The sequence below is a fragment of the Ostrinia nubilalis genome, chromosome 19 (genome assembly GCF_963855985.1).
Source record: "Ostrinia nubilalis chromosome 19, ilOstNubi1.1, whole genome shotgun sequence".
Taxonomy (NCBI): domain Eukaryota; kingdom Metazoa; phylum Arthropoda; class Insecta; order Lepidoptera; family Crambidae; genus Ostrinia; species Ostrinia nubilalis.
Window position 1 is genome coordinate 12,354,323 of NC_087106.1, and position 18,077 is coordinate 12,372,399.

The window sequence follows — 18,077 nt, forward strand, 5'->3', positions numbered from 1 at the left end:
TATAATGTACCAAAGGACAGCCGTGAAAGCTTTATAATGAGGGCCGGTCTAGCGAAGGGAAGGTGTCGATAAAATTATCAAAATCCTTTCATTTTAAATAAACTGAACTCATAACACTGTTAGATCCATTTGTTGATAGTAAACAAATACAATATAAGTATTTATTACTGATATTTCCCACATTATGTGGAATCTGTGTGATATTTGACATTTGTTACCCAAAAACACATTATTAACCTACTTAACGTTTTGCAAACATTTGCTATAGGAAAATATTATAATTATATTATTAACCTAATAAGTATGAATATCTAAAACACAATCAAACATTTTTGCTTAGTTTAGGTATTTAATTAACATATTGTTACTAACCAAAGGCTAAGTTTTTATTCAATAAATTTATCTTATCTTATCTTATTTTAATTACACTTTGGCTGGACATTGGCTATTACGAACCTATTCAACTTTTCTTTTCGTACAGTAATGATTAATCGATATAATACTCCTCGCACATCCCTATTCCGGTCCATTCACAGCGTGTGCTAAGCGGAGGAAAAATGAGCGCCGCCCTAGAGTTTCGTGGGCAGATGTTTCTTTACGAAGGAAAGGGTTACGCGCGCCTTGAATATGTTTCGAATTTATTTCAGGGATATTACATTTAAATGGGGAGCGCTATTAATATACCTTTTTGAATTAATGCCTTGTTGTTTATAAATATCTTACGGAAATTAATGGATTTTAGTGAAAGGTGTTGTGATAACTGAAGGGTTAGTAGTGAAAGCACCGGACCATTCATGTAAGCCACTATTCAATCTTTGAACATCCTACCATTACCCTGTCTATATATACTTGAAGCTGCAAAACTAGTTAAACAAAACCCCTATCTTTTCAAAAAAGCCAAAGACGTTTTCCCACGTAATACTAGGAATTGCAATAGACTAGTCCTTGAGTTCATCCCAAAAAGTACTCGTATTCAAAAAAACTGTTTCTGCATGTGTGTCCAAATCTATAATAAACTTCCTCAAGATATTAAAGAACTGTCCTTTAATCAGTTTAAGACCACATTGCAAAAGTGGCTTGTCGCGCGATTATTCTACTCTCTCCAAGAATTTTTAAGCTATAGGGAATAATCAGCAAAAAGTAATACCGTAATAATTATATGTAATATCAATATTTCTTCGATATATTTGCATGCTATTGTTGATGGCTGGATAGGTGATCATATTTTGTTATTTTCGACCTTCTGTACACCCTATTCAAAGACAAATAAATATTTCTATTTCTATTTCTAAAAGTTATTTCCCATTGTATCTGTAAACATTCTAATTCAGATTGTTAGTAGGCAGGCCTTTTCGGGGCAAATTATGATCGATCGTTTCAGCCAAATGACGTCCACTGCTGGACGGCCCAACATTATTTATTTGTTGTATTGTGTCACTATAGAGGTGCAAAATGAAAGAGAATTGTAAGTACCTCTTGAACCATAGGAAATCCGTATAGGTATGCCAGGTAATTTGTTTATTACGGAAATCAAAGCTAAGAGCTTGTTATGACATAAATATTTTGAATACCTACTTCGTGATCACACTTTTATTGAATGACTGGCTGACCAGGCGAACTTCGTACCGCCTATGCTCATCAAAAACAGTGTATGAAGATTCTAATGGTGAAGGAATTTTTCAAATCGGCTTAGTAGTTTAAGAGTCTATTAAAAAAAAAAGACAGGACAAAATGTACAATGACCTATTTAGTACTTAGCAGAATTTACCCTTCTACTTTACTAGGTACTAGGTCATGTTCACGTTGAATTTACATAATGTATTAGCAGAATTAGAACATATCCAACCAAACCAATTCACGACCCAAAAGCAATCACAAAACTCACAGCTCAGGGAAAACGTCTCAACTTTGACCGGCTCGAATTGATATCTACATTGATATGGATTAATTCTAAAATATTTTAGAGCGGAGTGAATTGGTGAAAGATTTTATTATGATAATCCGGTAGAGAAGTGGCATGATTGATTCACCATTTAATTAAACGTGGTGCAATTCCTGGTCGGAGTTTAATACACCATTATTGATACTACACTGGTGTCATATGAACAGGATAACAATTTTTCTACAAAATGATAAAAAACATCTATCACGCCACAAAGAATAGGCATAAGCGGTGTATGGACTGGAGACATATGTACGAGTATATAGGTATAAGTGAGTATTTTTAAAGCATTCGAATTTCAAACCGTGGTTGGATTCGAAAACAATTTGTCTATTTTTCGGAACGGAATTCTCCGAATCTTTCAAAGAGTGCTCGAAATCACTCGCACGGATTTTTTACTTGTAAAAATCAAGGACCTGTTTTCAGAATAGGTGAAACATGACATTGTTAAACGACAGAAGGCAAAAGAACGCATTGCCTTTGACATAAAGCCTTCTGATTTAATTGCTATTCCACGAAATCCTCCTAAAAACGGTAGTAACTAAAACAGTAGCAGTAACAGAACCGCCCAGTACAAACCCATTGACAAAAATGCAACACAGCAAAACTCAGGCATTTGTCTACTATAACGGGGCACATTTTACCCCAACTGAGGGGAAAGCTAATACCACCACCGAGAAATCATCATCTGAACGACTCGTTTTGGAACGTTACCCGAAATCCTGCTAAAATCAGCAGTAAGTTAAATCTACGTTAACAGAAATGCCCCAAGGTACAAACACTACAAACCCGAGCCATTGACAAAAATGCGACGCGGCAAAACTCAGGCACTTGTCTACCATAACGGGGTACATTTTACCCCAAATGAGGGGAGAAGACAGTTATATCGGGCAAGCTAATCCCACCACCGACAAAATATTATCATCTGAACAACTCGTTTTGGAACCTTTTAATCCTGCTAAAATTGGCAGTAACTTAAATCTACGAATAACAGAAATGCCCCAAGGTACAAACACTACAAACCCGAGCCATTGACAAAAATGCGACGCGGCAAAACTCAGGCACTTGTCTACCATAACGGGGTACATTTTACCCCAAATGAGGGGAGAAGACAGTTATATCGGGCAAGCTAATCCCACCACCGACAAAATATTATCATCTGAACAACTCGTTTTGGAACCTTTTAATCCTGCTAAAATTGGCAGTAACTTAAATCTACGAATAACAGAAATGCCCCAAGGTACAAACACTACAAACCCGAGCCATTGACAAAAATGCGACGCGGCAAAACTCAGGCACTTGTCTACCATAACGGGGTACATTTTACCCCAAATGAGGGGAGAAGACAGTTATATCGGGCAAGCTAATCCCACCACCGACAAAATATTATCATCTGAACAACTCGTTTTGGAACCTTTTAATCCTGCTAAAATTGGCAGTAACTTAAATCTACGAATAACAGAAATGCCCCAAGGTACAAACACTACAAACCCGAGCCATTGACAAAAATGCGACGCGGCAAAACTCAGGCACTTGTCTACCATAACGGGGTACATTTTACCTCAAATGAGGGTAGAAGACAGTTATATCGGGCAAGCTAATCCCACCACCGACAGGTCATCGCCTCCAACGTCTGGATCGCTAATCCAATTTACCGCGTCACTCACGGGATAGAAGAGGGATAGGGATAAGGGACGTACCCGGTTATTGCATTCCACGGGATTTTGTCGCCTTAGTTGTTTTGGACTTATTTATTTACCTAGTATTGTTTTATTTGCCCGTCCCGTCCGTAATAACGGTCGCGCGAATAGTTTTGGCGTGTTTTGGGGGTATTTGTTTTGTGTAAAGTATATGGTTTACTACGTGCTAAGATATTGATATTGTGTACCTAAATTTTTACTTGTAATGTTTTGGGGAGTTGACTGAAATGAACTAGCAACAGTCAAAAATTTTTAATCAACTGTGTAAGGTTTTAAGTTGTTTTACAGAAAAATACTAGTTGATATCACTTATGACTAAAATACTGCTATACCTTAGCAGTATTGCAAATAAATGTGAGTGCTTACATTTCTCACATCGCGTTAAAATCTCGAAGCTAATTGTGTATACCAAAACTTTTCGTCAAACTTCTTAATAATTCTCTATAGAAATCTGTCTTCGAGCACTCCGAACACAAAAGTTGATTGATGTCAGATCAAAAACATAAAACGATTGCGTCTGAGTCATAAAAATGTGGCAACAAAGGACCAGCTCAGTAGCGGGGCAGTTCCACTCCTCAGGGATCAGCAGTTATGGTCGCCGCACACAGGCCGCCGGCCACAACCACAAAACGCCGCCACTGGCGTATTTCCGCACACGGTTGACGTCTGTAGCCGCCACGCGCTACAAAACGCCACTGCTCGCTTCTTGTGATCCGGCCACAAAAAAATGCCACCACACGCCACGTGCGCGCTCTCTCCCTCTCTTAAAAATCAAATCAAATAGCTTATTAAGTACATACATAGGCCCTTTTCAGGGCTTCAGTGCCCTCTCAAGTATAGCTTGCCCTACCACCACTTCGGGACAACATAATAATGTGGGCTGGTGCTGAGAAGAAGTAGCGGAAGAAACTCAGTCATCTTACCTCTGGGATGGGTTTAAAAGTAGCAGTATACAAGTGGCGACCACCGGCCACAAGTGGCTGTCGCGCGCTTCAGCTACATTTGTAGCCACTTTAGTTTCTTGAGGCGGTGTTTGTGGCTGTGGCGTGAAGCCCGTGAGCGGCAACCCTTATTTCAGATATCAATGTTTGCCTCAACAGTTGGTTCAGTCGCAATCCCAGGGGATCTTCCCAGCTTGTCTTCATCGTCTGACCCAACATTTTAAGTGTACTTTATTATTTTAGGGCAGCTTGCAGCTAAAGGCGCTTTAGTAGCGATAACTGGAGAGCAACACTGCGTTTGGGGGATTGGTGTTTTAGACAATTTTGTGGCGTTAATTGAACCTTGATAGCTAAAATTAGATTGAAGTCAGACTCGTAAGATCGATCAAGTTCTAGACGATAGATTAGTGCTTAGTTATGGTGACCGCTCACGTTAAAATATTGCCGATCATAATATGAGTTATTCGCTTACGATCCGAATTTTACTCAAGTTCGTCCGCTTTGATATCCTTGTGTGGACCATACATTATTTGTATGTTAATTTCGTTTTTAGTCTAGTTCATTTCACTCCTAGCTATAAATCACACACAGTAATTAGGTGTATCTTCTTCGCTAAAAATCAGTCAAATGTCTAATGTAGAGTTTCGCAATTGATCGTTACAATTGAATTTGTATAAGAACAGTAAACAAAGTTGAAAGCGTTAAGTTTAAATAAATACCTACATTATGTGTGGACCTGGTAAAAATATAACTATAGTCGTACATAACATACGAATACAGTTGAAATAAAGCGAAAAAACACCAACGACGAAGACTGCAAGAATGCAGTTTGTTGAACTTGAATAGAACCGACTTTATAAAATATAAAATAACATCTAATATCGTCTATTCTTCTCTCCACATTGAATTTTCTCCTTCAAATATAAGTATTGGCACCTCGCGGGGGCGATGTTCTGTATAAAGCTATTTGTTTCAATATTTTATGACACGTTGTCCCATAATAGTTGTAGGAGGAGAAAGTTTACTACCAATGAAAAAGAATTACGATATAGGTACAAAAGATTCATTTCAATCAATGTTATATCTTTTTAGCTGTTGCAAACATTAAGTCGAATGATTAGGATCTTTTTGGGATAGCTAGCTGGATCGTTTATTTTTATTTGTACCCTTGAAGGTAGTTTGTGAATAAGAGCATGTTACTTTGCCTTGAGGCGACCATGGTACTGTGAATTTAATTTTGTCTGTCACAGAAAAACTTTATTGCGCGCATCCCTGTTTCAAAAATCGGGATAAAAACTATCCTATGTCCTTTCCCGGGACTCAAAATATCTCTATGCCTTTCATAAAAATCGGTTCAGTGGTTTAGGCGTGAAAGCGAGACATACAGACAGACAGACAGAGTTACTTTCGCATTTGTAATATTAGTATAGATAACGTGACGTCGTTTCAGTGGAGTAAAGCACCACCCCTATTCCTCCGGTATAATAAGGGACAAATATTCGAACAACAGTTTTCTTCTACCCATCTGGTCACTATCACTAATTGTTTTACAAACAAATTAACAAGTTATTAGTACCTTTATTTAGTACCTTTATTTATTTTCGCAGATGTGTTATACATAATACATTAGTAAGCAAATGTCTCCGAACGCCCAGTGGCTCGTGAAATCCTCAATACATAACTAAATTCATGGTAATTAACGCTAATACTGCATCTACAATATTAGTACAGCTTGCATCTGTGATCAGCGTAAACTAATGTACCGTTATAATCGCTCTTCCATTTGAATTTGAACCTTATGTGGTCAGCAAACAATTACATTTCCGTTTTAGATTAAAACGCGCGTCAAGCGTAACCTTTTGACTCAAAAGTCAGTTTTGACTCAAAGTTTTGAGGCATAACTCGAAGCGCATCACCTAATGAAGTGCACCTAAATTTTCCTCAAAGCGCACAGCTATGTTTTGTTGCCCTGGTACTTTTTTATTTATCTACACCTAGGTACTTCGTAAACATAAATACTCTCCGAGAAATGTGTTTCGAGGTACACTACCTTTGCAGTCAATTAGTATTTCTCATTATAATTAAGAGATTTGGCTTAATAACGTCTGACAATATTATGGTATTCCCCAGAATATTCCTGTTAGTTAAGATAATTAGGTATACAAGTCTATTACACAGTATCCGAATATCACATATTATTATGGTTAAGAATGTGTTCTTGATAATACTAGTGTTGTGGCATTAACGGTATTATCGATATGTAACAAACTCTTACATGTAAGCAAATCCAGGAATGTTATTGTCCTCCATACTAACAAGAATTTGGGAAACATCATTGATCACTGCACAAAGCTGTAACTTACAGTTCACTGTGTGTCTCTACAAAAGCTAAAAGATGAATTTCAAAACTGAGTAGATTAAAAAAAAATACGTTTTTCGCATTGCGGTAAAAAATACCCAAGTAACGTATTTATACTCGTATACCTCTTTTATATACCTACGAAGGTAACAATTTCCAATATTTCTGTGTTAGTTCAAACTCGTGAACATTACTCGTTTCGTTCCTGTATTTGCTGATAATATTTGCTGTCACAATACAAACACCTATCGATACTGACGTATTTTCCGGTACCGATAAACAGGACATTTTCTTCCTCATCCTCACCACCTTAAAGAACCGACCGTCAATGAAAGCCAGTTTTCGAGTATAATCTGGGAAATTAATAAACTGTTAATAAACGAGTAATAAATAAAGAAGAATTTGGAAATTAGCGTGGATGGAGCGGATTTCAGGTTACAAAATGTAAAGGTATCTTTTATGTGTTTTATGAAAGAGATACACAAATAATAATAATTGCTATTGATGTTTTTAGGTGTTTATTTATTTAAGCTTTGATACCATATGCATAAGTAGTATAAGACGAATTTAATGAGAACATAAGAAAAGCTTTGTTTGTCAGTTAACGTTTGGGCTAAGCATAGCAATATCGATATTATTGAATGAAAGTATTAACTAAATATTTATGCAGATACTTTCGGACACGTTATCGATAATATGTATACTTTTAGTTGAACATCACTAAAGAAACTGGCGACAGTATTGTAATTACTGATATAATCAACCAATCTGGATTGCCGCGAACTAGTAGTAGCTTCCATGATGAGGCGCTAGGCATGGACACAGTCATGGTGGAAGCTTGGTGATACTAATTAATTAGAATAATAAAGGCAGACAGGATTATTCCCATATTTCATGTCTCATTACTATAGCCGTTTATACATAATATGTACATAATATGTATAAGTAGTCTGACCGCAAATAGAACCAAAATTTATAAACCTACTTTGAATTTGAGCGCGCATCGATGTCAAACGGGTTGTTGTGTGAACAACTTGCTTTCTATCCGATGGCGTCTTGACCAGACCTGCTTACGGGAATACTTTATCTTCATGGAATCTATGAAAGAACAATAGACAAAACATCTATGTTCTGTCTTCGAGTTGTATCAAATCAATTTCTATTTGACATTGGCATATTTTTGATCTTTAAAAAAGGTTGAGGACTTCTCGAAATGACCTTTGGTTCAACGAACTTGTACTATTAGAGAAATACGTTAATACAGAGCTATTCATTACGTTGTTTCTGAGAATTTTCCCAAGATGGACCAACTTACGAATTGAAATCTACACCTTGTTGATTAATTCCCTTAAATCTGCGTCTGTCGGGGTTCACTTACTCGAAATCGTGGTCTTAGGTATCGCTTTAATTACTAACCTATAATTTATTATTAAATACCTATTATTATCTAAAATACAGGACAAAGACAAAAAGCACAATAGTAATTATAAGTAAAAACTTAATATTTTTTTGTTTCTTTTTTGATCTTCTTCATAAGTCTATCTACAACACTATAATAATATATAAAGAAGAAAGATTTGTTTCCAAAACTACTAGACCGATTTGAAAAACTCTTTCACCATTAGAATCTTACAATAGCCCCAATGAACATAGGCGTATTTTTTGCAGTTCGAAGTCCGCCGAACCAGTTAATCTATAACTAAAGAACGTTTAGCATAAACGATTTTAAGTTTTGTATTTCATACGAAAACAGAATCTTCAACCAAATACATCTTCACAGGTATTTAATATTTAACCAGCGAAACATCCCAGTATTCCCATTGAAACCCTTATTTCCCGGAATGTTCCCATCGGGAACAAATCTATATTTACTAACCAAACAGATCTGGGGAGCGGAGCGAGGGAATGGATTTTCATAAACGCGATAAAGCAGTCAATATCGATAAAATCAACACGCAAAATCTCCTGTCAGTCGGCGAATACCTCTTTACTACAATATTATGACTACCAAAAACACGGAAATCTCAATTTCCCCCTTTTATGTGGAAAAAACTCGCTTCAACTCTCAACTTTATCTTGTCTCCATTACATTTCATTTTCGCGTGTCTATCTCAAATGCAATGCACAGTAAATTCTGTGAAGTTATAGAAATAAAGAACTTTGTAATCAGATTTCGTTCTCGGCTAATACTCCAGCGCGTGAAGTTGCCCGTGCGCACATTTAACTTGAAATATTTCTGGAGTTCATAAGTACGATGTTTTGGGAACTTCCTAAACCTGTTTATAAATAATCGTTTATAACTTTCACGGCAAGAAAATGAGCTTGGATTTGTGCGTGTACACACAGTAAATACACAGATATTGCGTGAAATTTATATAAGGGCCCTTTCCTACGGCAATCCAGGTTTGCGGGATCCAGTAAAGCAGCATCCCGCAATACTGGACTATATTGTATGTCCAAGTATTCCGTGTATACAAGGGGTGTTCAAAAAGCAATGAGAATGGGATATTTCTAACCATCTCAAAAATCTGAAAAAAAAAAAAAAAATGGGCAGGCAACTTAATTCTTCAATAGAAACTGGTAAAAAATTCATTGAAGTTCACCATTATTGCGTTTAAGAATTACATTCATCTGTGCCTATACCATGAGTTGCCATCGAAAACTTGTATTCGTATACTACAGTCGATAGAGTTTAAACGTGGATCGATGAAGTTTGCATTAAAATCATACCATGAGTTCAATTACCGTATACTTTAATCGCTAGCGATAATTCGATGATTTTGTGATGTCATGTTGGTGCACATGTTAACGTATCCAACTTCACACTCTATGAATGGATGAATGAAAGAACGAATGCCGCTCCTTTCTAACTATATAGAAAAGATAGAGTAGGAAATAACAAAAATGTCAAAAATAACACTGCATAATTTAAGTGTCCTAGAACAGTGCTTAAAGCTGAATTAACATGATGATTTTAAATTTGTATTGTTTATTTCTTGTCATTGCGACTTTGACGCAGCTGTTGTCATGACAACAGATAACAAAACATGTTTTGTTGAAGGATTATTGATGAATAATTTTCCACAAAAAATTGGATTTTAACCAGGATAGGAAAATGAGAACCTGAGGCTATCCGTTTAAACCGATTGTAGAATTTATGGAAAGGTAAGTTAAGTAAAAATAAACATACTATGTAGTGGAGGAATTTCAAAATTAAACGAATAATTTTGAGCTGGCTTTTTTGAAGAAATACAACCTTTCCAGCATAACTTCCACGTGCCTAGCTAAAATTCAGTAATATGAGTGCTAGATTTATATTTTCTAGATACAATAAAGTTGTTTTTCTATAGATATGGCGATCTGAGTATGCCCACTGAAGGGCCCCAAGAAAGGAGTGTATATCATAGTTGCGACAAACAAAGGTGCTACAAACGTTGTGGCGACAGTACGTTATGCCGACAATCGATGGCGCGACTGCACATTAGCTCGACGAACGTTAGCGCGACAGAACGATGGGGCGACAAACGAAAGCATGACAGGACTTTGGAGCGACAAACCCTAGCGCGACATTACTTAGGCTCGACAAACGATTGCACGACAGAACCTCTGATCGACAAACTATACTGTGTCACAACGTGAATGTATACATATCAATAATTTAAAATATTTTTAATTTCGCCCCAAGGTTAACTGGAGGAAAATGCCAAATGGCATTAAGTTGGCCTTATGTTACTATATTTTATGTGCATATATCGAGGTGTGTTCAGAAAATATCGGGAATTTTGATATTTCATGAGTTTGGAGAGTCCTATTGAAATCTTTGAATGTCTCTTTCTTTTCAAAAATAAAGGAATGTTTTCTTTGCGTAAAATTTTCTATCTTCAGTATTAAGAGTACTTTTCCTCCAGGTGGCATTACAAAATTCCACCCTGTATAAAAACAAAGTTAGGTGAATAAAATCTTTTAATACGGAGAGTACATTTTTGTTAACATTTATTTATAATTGAAAGTAAACATGTCATTTTAGTTTAATGTTAAGTGATACCTACTTAGGTTACACATTGAAAACTTATGGCACATTAAGTTGAACATGTAAGATTTAAAATAAACCTAATAATTTCTATAAAAATATTTTTTATTACCTTGTTACTATGCTTCATCACCATGTCTATGTCGGCCGTTTGATGTAGTGGTTAGGAACGGACTACTATGCCGAGAGGTCCCGGGTTCGATTCCCGGCCGGGTAGAAATTGAAATGATGAATTTTAAACGAAATGTCCAAGGATAGGTATTTTTTTTAAAGTAATAGCCCTTTACAGGCAACTGCTGGACTATGAAGAACTTCCGCGAAGAGACTGCATATCGACCTTTGACTATGACATATACATTATACATTCACGTTGTGCCACAGTATAGTTTGTCGATCAGAGGTTCTGTCGTGCAATCGTTTGTCGAGCCTAAGTAATGTCGCGCTAGGGTTTGTCGGTCCAAAGTCCTGTCGTGCTTTCGTTTGTCGCCCCATCGTTCTGTCGCGCTAACGTTCGTCGAGCTAATGTGCAGTCGCGCCATCGATTGTCGGCATAACGTACTGTCGCCACAACGTTTGTAGCACCTTTGTTTGTCGCAACTATGATATACACTCCCAAGAAAGAGCCAACAATAGTCAACGGTGGGTGGAACTAACGGACACGCGAACGTGAAATGCTGATGCCACCGGCGACACCAAAACTACTGAGAAATTGAGAAGTGTGTATAAATACCTACTATACTATATTCATTTTGATTACTTTTATCTTATTTCGTCATTATTATTTGTAATGTTTATTTGTTAAGGTGTGGAGTGACTTTAAACAGCAAGAAGAAGGCAACTCGCATACACAGAGCTGCCAAGGGAACACTGGACTGGTGGCGGTCCAGGTTCTTCCCTGAAGCCAAAGGATTTAGAGCAGAGTGCTTGTAAATAACTACTTGTAAATTAAATCCATAATAAAGACCTAGGGTAACTGGATGGATATACCTACCTTATTATTGTAAAACTTAAGATATTATAATTAATTAAATACATTATATTGTTTTAATCTTTCATGGTCACTAAACATACATGGTAGCAATCTCGTCAGTAATAATAATTAACCTAATTACATATCCTACTAATGTCCTACTTAATATTAAAAATGCGAAAGTTTGGATGTCTGGATGTTTGTTACTCTTTCACGCAAAAACTACTGAACGGATTTTGATGAAACTTTACAGTATTATTGTTTATAACCCAGATTAACATATAGGCTATAATTATGACGATCTGTGACAAACTAAATTTCACGCGGACGAAGCCGCGGGCAAAAGCTAGTGGAAAATAAAATGATTAATTTTTATTGACTATTTATTTCACAAAACCTAATAGGTACATAATACACAGACTGATTAAAAACAAAAGTAAATTTCAACTTATGAAAATACATATTCATTGTCGGATTAGCTTTCTATCATGATCTCGTAAGGCTGCGTTTCCACCAGAGATGTGCGAGGATGCGTAGCGAAGGATGTGTTTGTAAAGAACCAATAGAATCGCTTCATTTACCTCGCCTCGGTCAGCACATCTCTGGTAGAAAAGGCTCAGGCTGTACAACACTAATGAGCATTTTCAAATCTCTGCTACACATCCTCGTACGATACATTTTCCTCGCACAGCTTTGGTGGAAACCCGCACACATTTTCACAGCACAGCTAGACATCTTCGCACGACACAATTCCCTCGCATATCTCTGGGAAACGCAGCATCCTCTCCCTCCCCCAAGGATCTCCCTCAGGATCTCCACAATGTGCCCGCATCCAGGTTCTTCCCGCGACCTTCACCAGATCGTCGGTCCACCCAGTGGGAGGTCTGCCCACATGCTGATAACATGTTCCATCGTAATAAACTTCTTTCCGACCTAATTTAATAAAGAAAACACCTAAAATGACCTAAAATCACAATTTTATTTTGCTTTTCACACGTCAATAAGCCAGTGAGTTACGTTACTGTGACAGCTAAGGTATTTTTCGATGACATCTTTGAAAATTGCAACTCATGGTAAGTTATTTGTATGAAACTTAATAAAAACTTTAGTCGCTATCGTATTAATTTAGATAGGTTTTTTACCTAACGATTTGAGATGAACTCATGGTAGTGTTTTTAGTTTTGCTGTGGTTCAGCTACTAACCGCTAGAGGCGCTGTACAATTTGCCATACATTTTTTTACGCCCTCGATAGCGAGATGCTCGGTAGGTAAACTCATGGTAGAGGCACAGATGAATGTAATTCTCAAACGCAATGGTGAACTTACATGAATTTTTTACCAGTTTCTAGTTAAGAATTAAGCTACCTGCCCATTTTTTTTCAGATTTTTGTGATGGCTAGAAATATCCCATTCTCATTACTTTCTGAACACCGCTCGTATCTACATAAGCTTCATTAAACTTTGTGAGCCTTAATCGTATGCTACGCTCCCACGCTGGAACATTAATATAACTTCATCACTTATTCAGCTACAGATTCATTGATATTGACACCATATTGTTTGACATTAGTTGAATAATAACTGCCAGAATAAACGATTCAACCAATGTCAAACAATATGGTGTCAATATCAATGAATCTGTAGCTGAATAAGTGATGAAGTTATATTAATGTTCCAGCGTGGGAGCGTAGCATACGATTAAGGCTCACAAAGTTTAATGAAGCTTATGTAGATACGAGCGGTGTTCAGAAAGTAATGAGAATGGGATATTTCTAGCCATCACAAAAATCTAAAAAAAATGGGCAGGTAGCTTAATTCTTCATCCACAATGTCAATCGAAGCGAGACCGTAATCAACGCAGTTTATTATTAGTCATGCGCAGGAGTTACGGTCACATTTGCATAATCATTCGTTTGGGTTATAGGATTACTGGGACGGTATTGTGTGTGATCATAGGGATCGGTTGCTATGTAGATTTACCTTAATGGTGGCCCCAGGTTGTGTAGAAAATATAATCAGAGTAAATACAAATGAGTAGGTCATCTTCATAGAAACACACGGGCGCGGTTTGTATGTGAGCGCGCCAACACGTATGCGGCGCACACGCACACACTGACAAAATTTAGCGGGGATAAGCGAGAAGGGTCCATATTGGCTCACCTAAAGTTATTTACCCGAAATTGTTCTTCCTAACGATTTTAAATCCGAATGATCACTCTTCCTAAAATTTTTCATCCTAAAGTTTTCATTCATACTATTTGTAGTGCTACTGGCGATGTTCATAACACTCATGTTTCCGAAAATTTTAATTAATAATATCATTCATGTAAATATATTTAAACTCCTACTGTTTTTATCATAACACTTTTATCCCTAAATATAATTACCATAATATTTTCACTCATACCACAGAATAATAATAAGTACTACGTACAGAAGGTTTTCTTTGCCAAGGTAACATAAGGTCACAGTTCTAACCTAACCTAAACCAATAATTTTATGAATAGGACCGATTCGTTTCTGGAAATTGACTGAATGACTGGAGCGGGACTCTGGCTTCGCTCGCTCGGCTCATGCGTTGTGGTCACAGTTCTAACCTAACCTAAACCAATAAATTATGAATAGGACCGATTCGTTTCTGGAACTTGACTGAATGACTGGGGCGGGACTCTGGCTTCGCTCGCTCGGCGCGTGCGTTATGGTCACAGTTCTCACCTAACCTAAACCAATAATAATGAATAGGACCGATTCGTTTCTGGAACTTGACCGAATGACTGGAGCGGGACTCTGGCTTCGCTCGTTCGGCTCGTGCGTTGTGGTCACAGTGCTTTTTTTTTTTTTTTTTACCCGCCGGGTTACGGTAGGTTATGTGGGACTCGAACCCACTAAAAACCTGGGGTGTTCCCTCTGCCGCATAGTGGTCGGCGCCTTGGGTACTAGAAACGACCAAGGCGCCTTCCGCGGACGTCCCGCCCTACACGGCGGGACCCAACACGCCCCCACTTAATGGGGGGCCGACAGGATTAGCCAGGACCACGAGGCCAATCCCGTCCGGCGGCGGTGGTAGCCTGTGCAGTGCAGGAGGAGGCGCCCCCGCGCCTCCAACCTGCTGGCCACCACCAAGGGGAGGAAGAAGCGAACGGTCGTATAACCGCCTTCTAACTCCCCTTCTCCGTCTGCGAAGCGGGGGTGCGGAGGGGTCGTCCTCTCGCTCCCGCTCCGCCGCCTCCTTCTGTGAGATAACTTCTTCACAGAAAGAGACAACGGCCTTCCAGGCCTCTTCGCCTCTGAGCATGGCAGTAACCACACTCGGGAGCGACAGGTTCTGGCCGACCACCGCACAGAGGACACGGCGCTGTTCCTCCCAGCCCGGGCAGACAGCGAGGGTATGCTCCACCGTGTCCGCCGTGGTCACAGTGCTAACCTAACCTAAACCAATAATTATGAATAGGACCGATTCGTTTCTGGAACTTGACTGAATGACTGGAGCGTCACTCTGGCTTCGCTTGCTCGGCTCGTGCGTTATGGTCGCAGTTCTAACTTAAGTTAAACCAATAAATTATGAATAGGACCAATTCGCTATATACTTCCTCAAGTATACGTGCTAATGCCAACAAACTTGAACTTGAGACAAGAAATATTATCGTCAAAGAAAGAAATCTAAACAAAAAAGATATGACTTTGAATAATAGTGTAAAAGATGGTTACGTTGAGAAAATATAGGAAATCAAATAAAAGTATATTAGATGTTTATTGCTAATGACATTATGAATGTGAATGCTTCGGAATTATGAATATTAGAGACAGAGTAGTTAGGAATTGTGATTGTTAGGATGAAAAATGTTAGGAAGAACATTTTCGGATTTCCAATTTTCGGAGTTGAAAATTTAGGTGAACTTTGGCGCACCCAAGCGAGAAGCCAGTCGTGGTTGCGCCGAATTTTGTCAGTGTGTGCGTGTGCGCCGCATACGTATATTGGCACGCTCACATACAAACCGCGCTCGGTGCGTTTCTATGAAGATGACCTACTCATTTGTATTTACTCTGATATAATGGACCGCAAAGAAAAAGGGTCGATTAGAAAATCTTCTTTAACTTTAGGGTTATCTTGTAATCTTTAACTTACCACGTGACTCTTTGGCCGTGCAGCCGCAATAGACATACAAAGAAATGGTATCGTTTTTTGACATTTATTAATTAACTCAAATTCTCCATAATTTGTCTCTGGTAAATTTATGAGGATGGTGTTCCTCCCGTGCTGATTGTAACAATAGCGTTTCCGCTAATTAAAATGAAATCATTAAAAATAATTATTTATTAATTTTAATTATTTTTCCCAATCTACCTATCTAAATTAATAAATTAACCTAATTAAACTTAATGTAACTAATAAAATTATTATACAAACGCTAATCTACCCATCTCCGTACCGTGATAACTAAGCTACTTATATGTATAGTGATAGTAATTCGTTTGATAGTGAGTATTCGATAAGTTATGAGATTTTTGTAAGTACATATTTATGATTACATTTTGCCTAAAGTCGCCTTCTTGGTATACCTACCGCGATTTAACTAAGATTTATAGCAAATTAAATAGTTGACCTTTCTTGAGTAGGTATCCATAAGATACGTAATAGCCCCTCGGGCCCTGTGTAAATTGAATACATTAATGCCTGCCTATAATCCCTGAATCTCATGTTGGTAAAAGATTCACTACTGTTCAAATTATTTAAACTAAATCGAAGTTAAACGCCAATATACCTTTATATTTAACTGCTAGAATAGCTTCAAAGGTTTAATTAGTTTAAATGGTTACTATGTAAATGATATGGCTTTATGGATAACAATCTGATCTACTTTTCTTAGGTAACCTATGGTAAGCCAGCGAAATGAAACAAAAATAAAATAGGTACTTACGAGTGTGGTAATGCTTAAAATATGTCATTTTACATACCTTGCTGATCTAGGATACTTATGAGTTAAATGAAATGTAAGTAATTTTAACCGACTTCAAAAATGGAGGAGGTTCTATTTAATGTGTGCGAATAATATTTTCTGTGAAAGACTCCAAGTGTGCGAAGCCGCAAGCAAAAGCTTGGCCTAATAAAAGTAAAAATAACACTGCCCATCCAAAAATAAATCGTCTACCAAACGATGTGTAAGGGGATCCTTACAAAACTAACGAGGGGGGAAACTTATACGCCATTATCCAGTCTACAAATCAGACGGTGTGGATCGCCCTTGCCCATACGTCAGGTGTAAGCGATCCTCGCGGGCGTATGCATGATGAAATGCCTCTGGAGGACCTGGGATTTGGAATGTAGGGCTGGTATCGAAATTGGGGCTTCAATCTTCTTTGCATTTTTGTTATGACTAGACATATTAGTGTACGACCGCTATTTTGCCTAATTCATCATGGTCCAAATCCTGGTTAGTGGAGTGACAGTTCAACTCATTTTATCTAGGGTTGGGTTTGGTTCCTAGATGGGACACAGAAGATTGTCGCGGAAGTCTAAGGCTACGGCCGGATACTCGCGACCTCCCCAATCGGGCGATGACGGAACGCCGTGGAGGTTTTAGTGGGTATACCCCGTCCTTTTCAGGACGGAGCAGCGCCCTTTTCAGGGCGCCTTGAGTCCCACACACCACCCTGTCCCCCGGCAGTGGTGACGGGGCGCAAAGCTTCCTCCGTGACAAAAAAGAGATGTGTGATTGAGCTTTGTCAGTCTTTTATAAATCTAAGCCCTCATTTTAAACAACCCAAACTTGAGATGAAGATTTTCTGAGCTGTCATAGGCATAATCGAACTAAAGTTTGACATTTCTGCTGAAGTACATTATGACGTATCCATATTTATTACTTACCTAGAATACGAGTAGAAGATCAGAATGACGCAAAACGAAATGGCCGCCGATGTATCCTACTATTTATTATCCTTACCAGCATCTTATTTAGATGTAAACATGTAAGTTAGAGTTCAAACAGTAAACTTCAGAAGATCAGTAAGAAGCATCGTTCAAATCAAAAGTTGCTAGAGCCGATGCAAGTGAAATAATCCCGGCAATATTTTACAATTCTTCGAGAATCGCTAAACAAAATTGCATGCAGACCAGGAACCAGATGAATCCGACCC

General features: G+C 38.0%; 1 long non-coding RNA gene across 1 annotated transcript; it reads left to right on the forward strand.

Annotated features, from left to right (window-relative positions):
• Window positions 1-11,591: 11,591 nt before the first annotated feature.
• On the forward strand, window positions 11,592-12,006 carry LOC135081319 (uncharacterized). Its single transcript, XR_010259185.1, has 2 exons — window positions 11,592-11,688; window positions 11,776-12,006. It is a non-coding gene; the product is annotated as an uncharacterized LOC135081319 (long non-coding RNA).
• The last annotated feature ends 6,071 nt before the right edge of the window (window positions 12,007-18,077 follow it).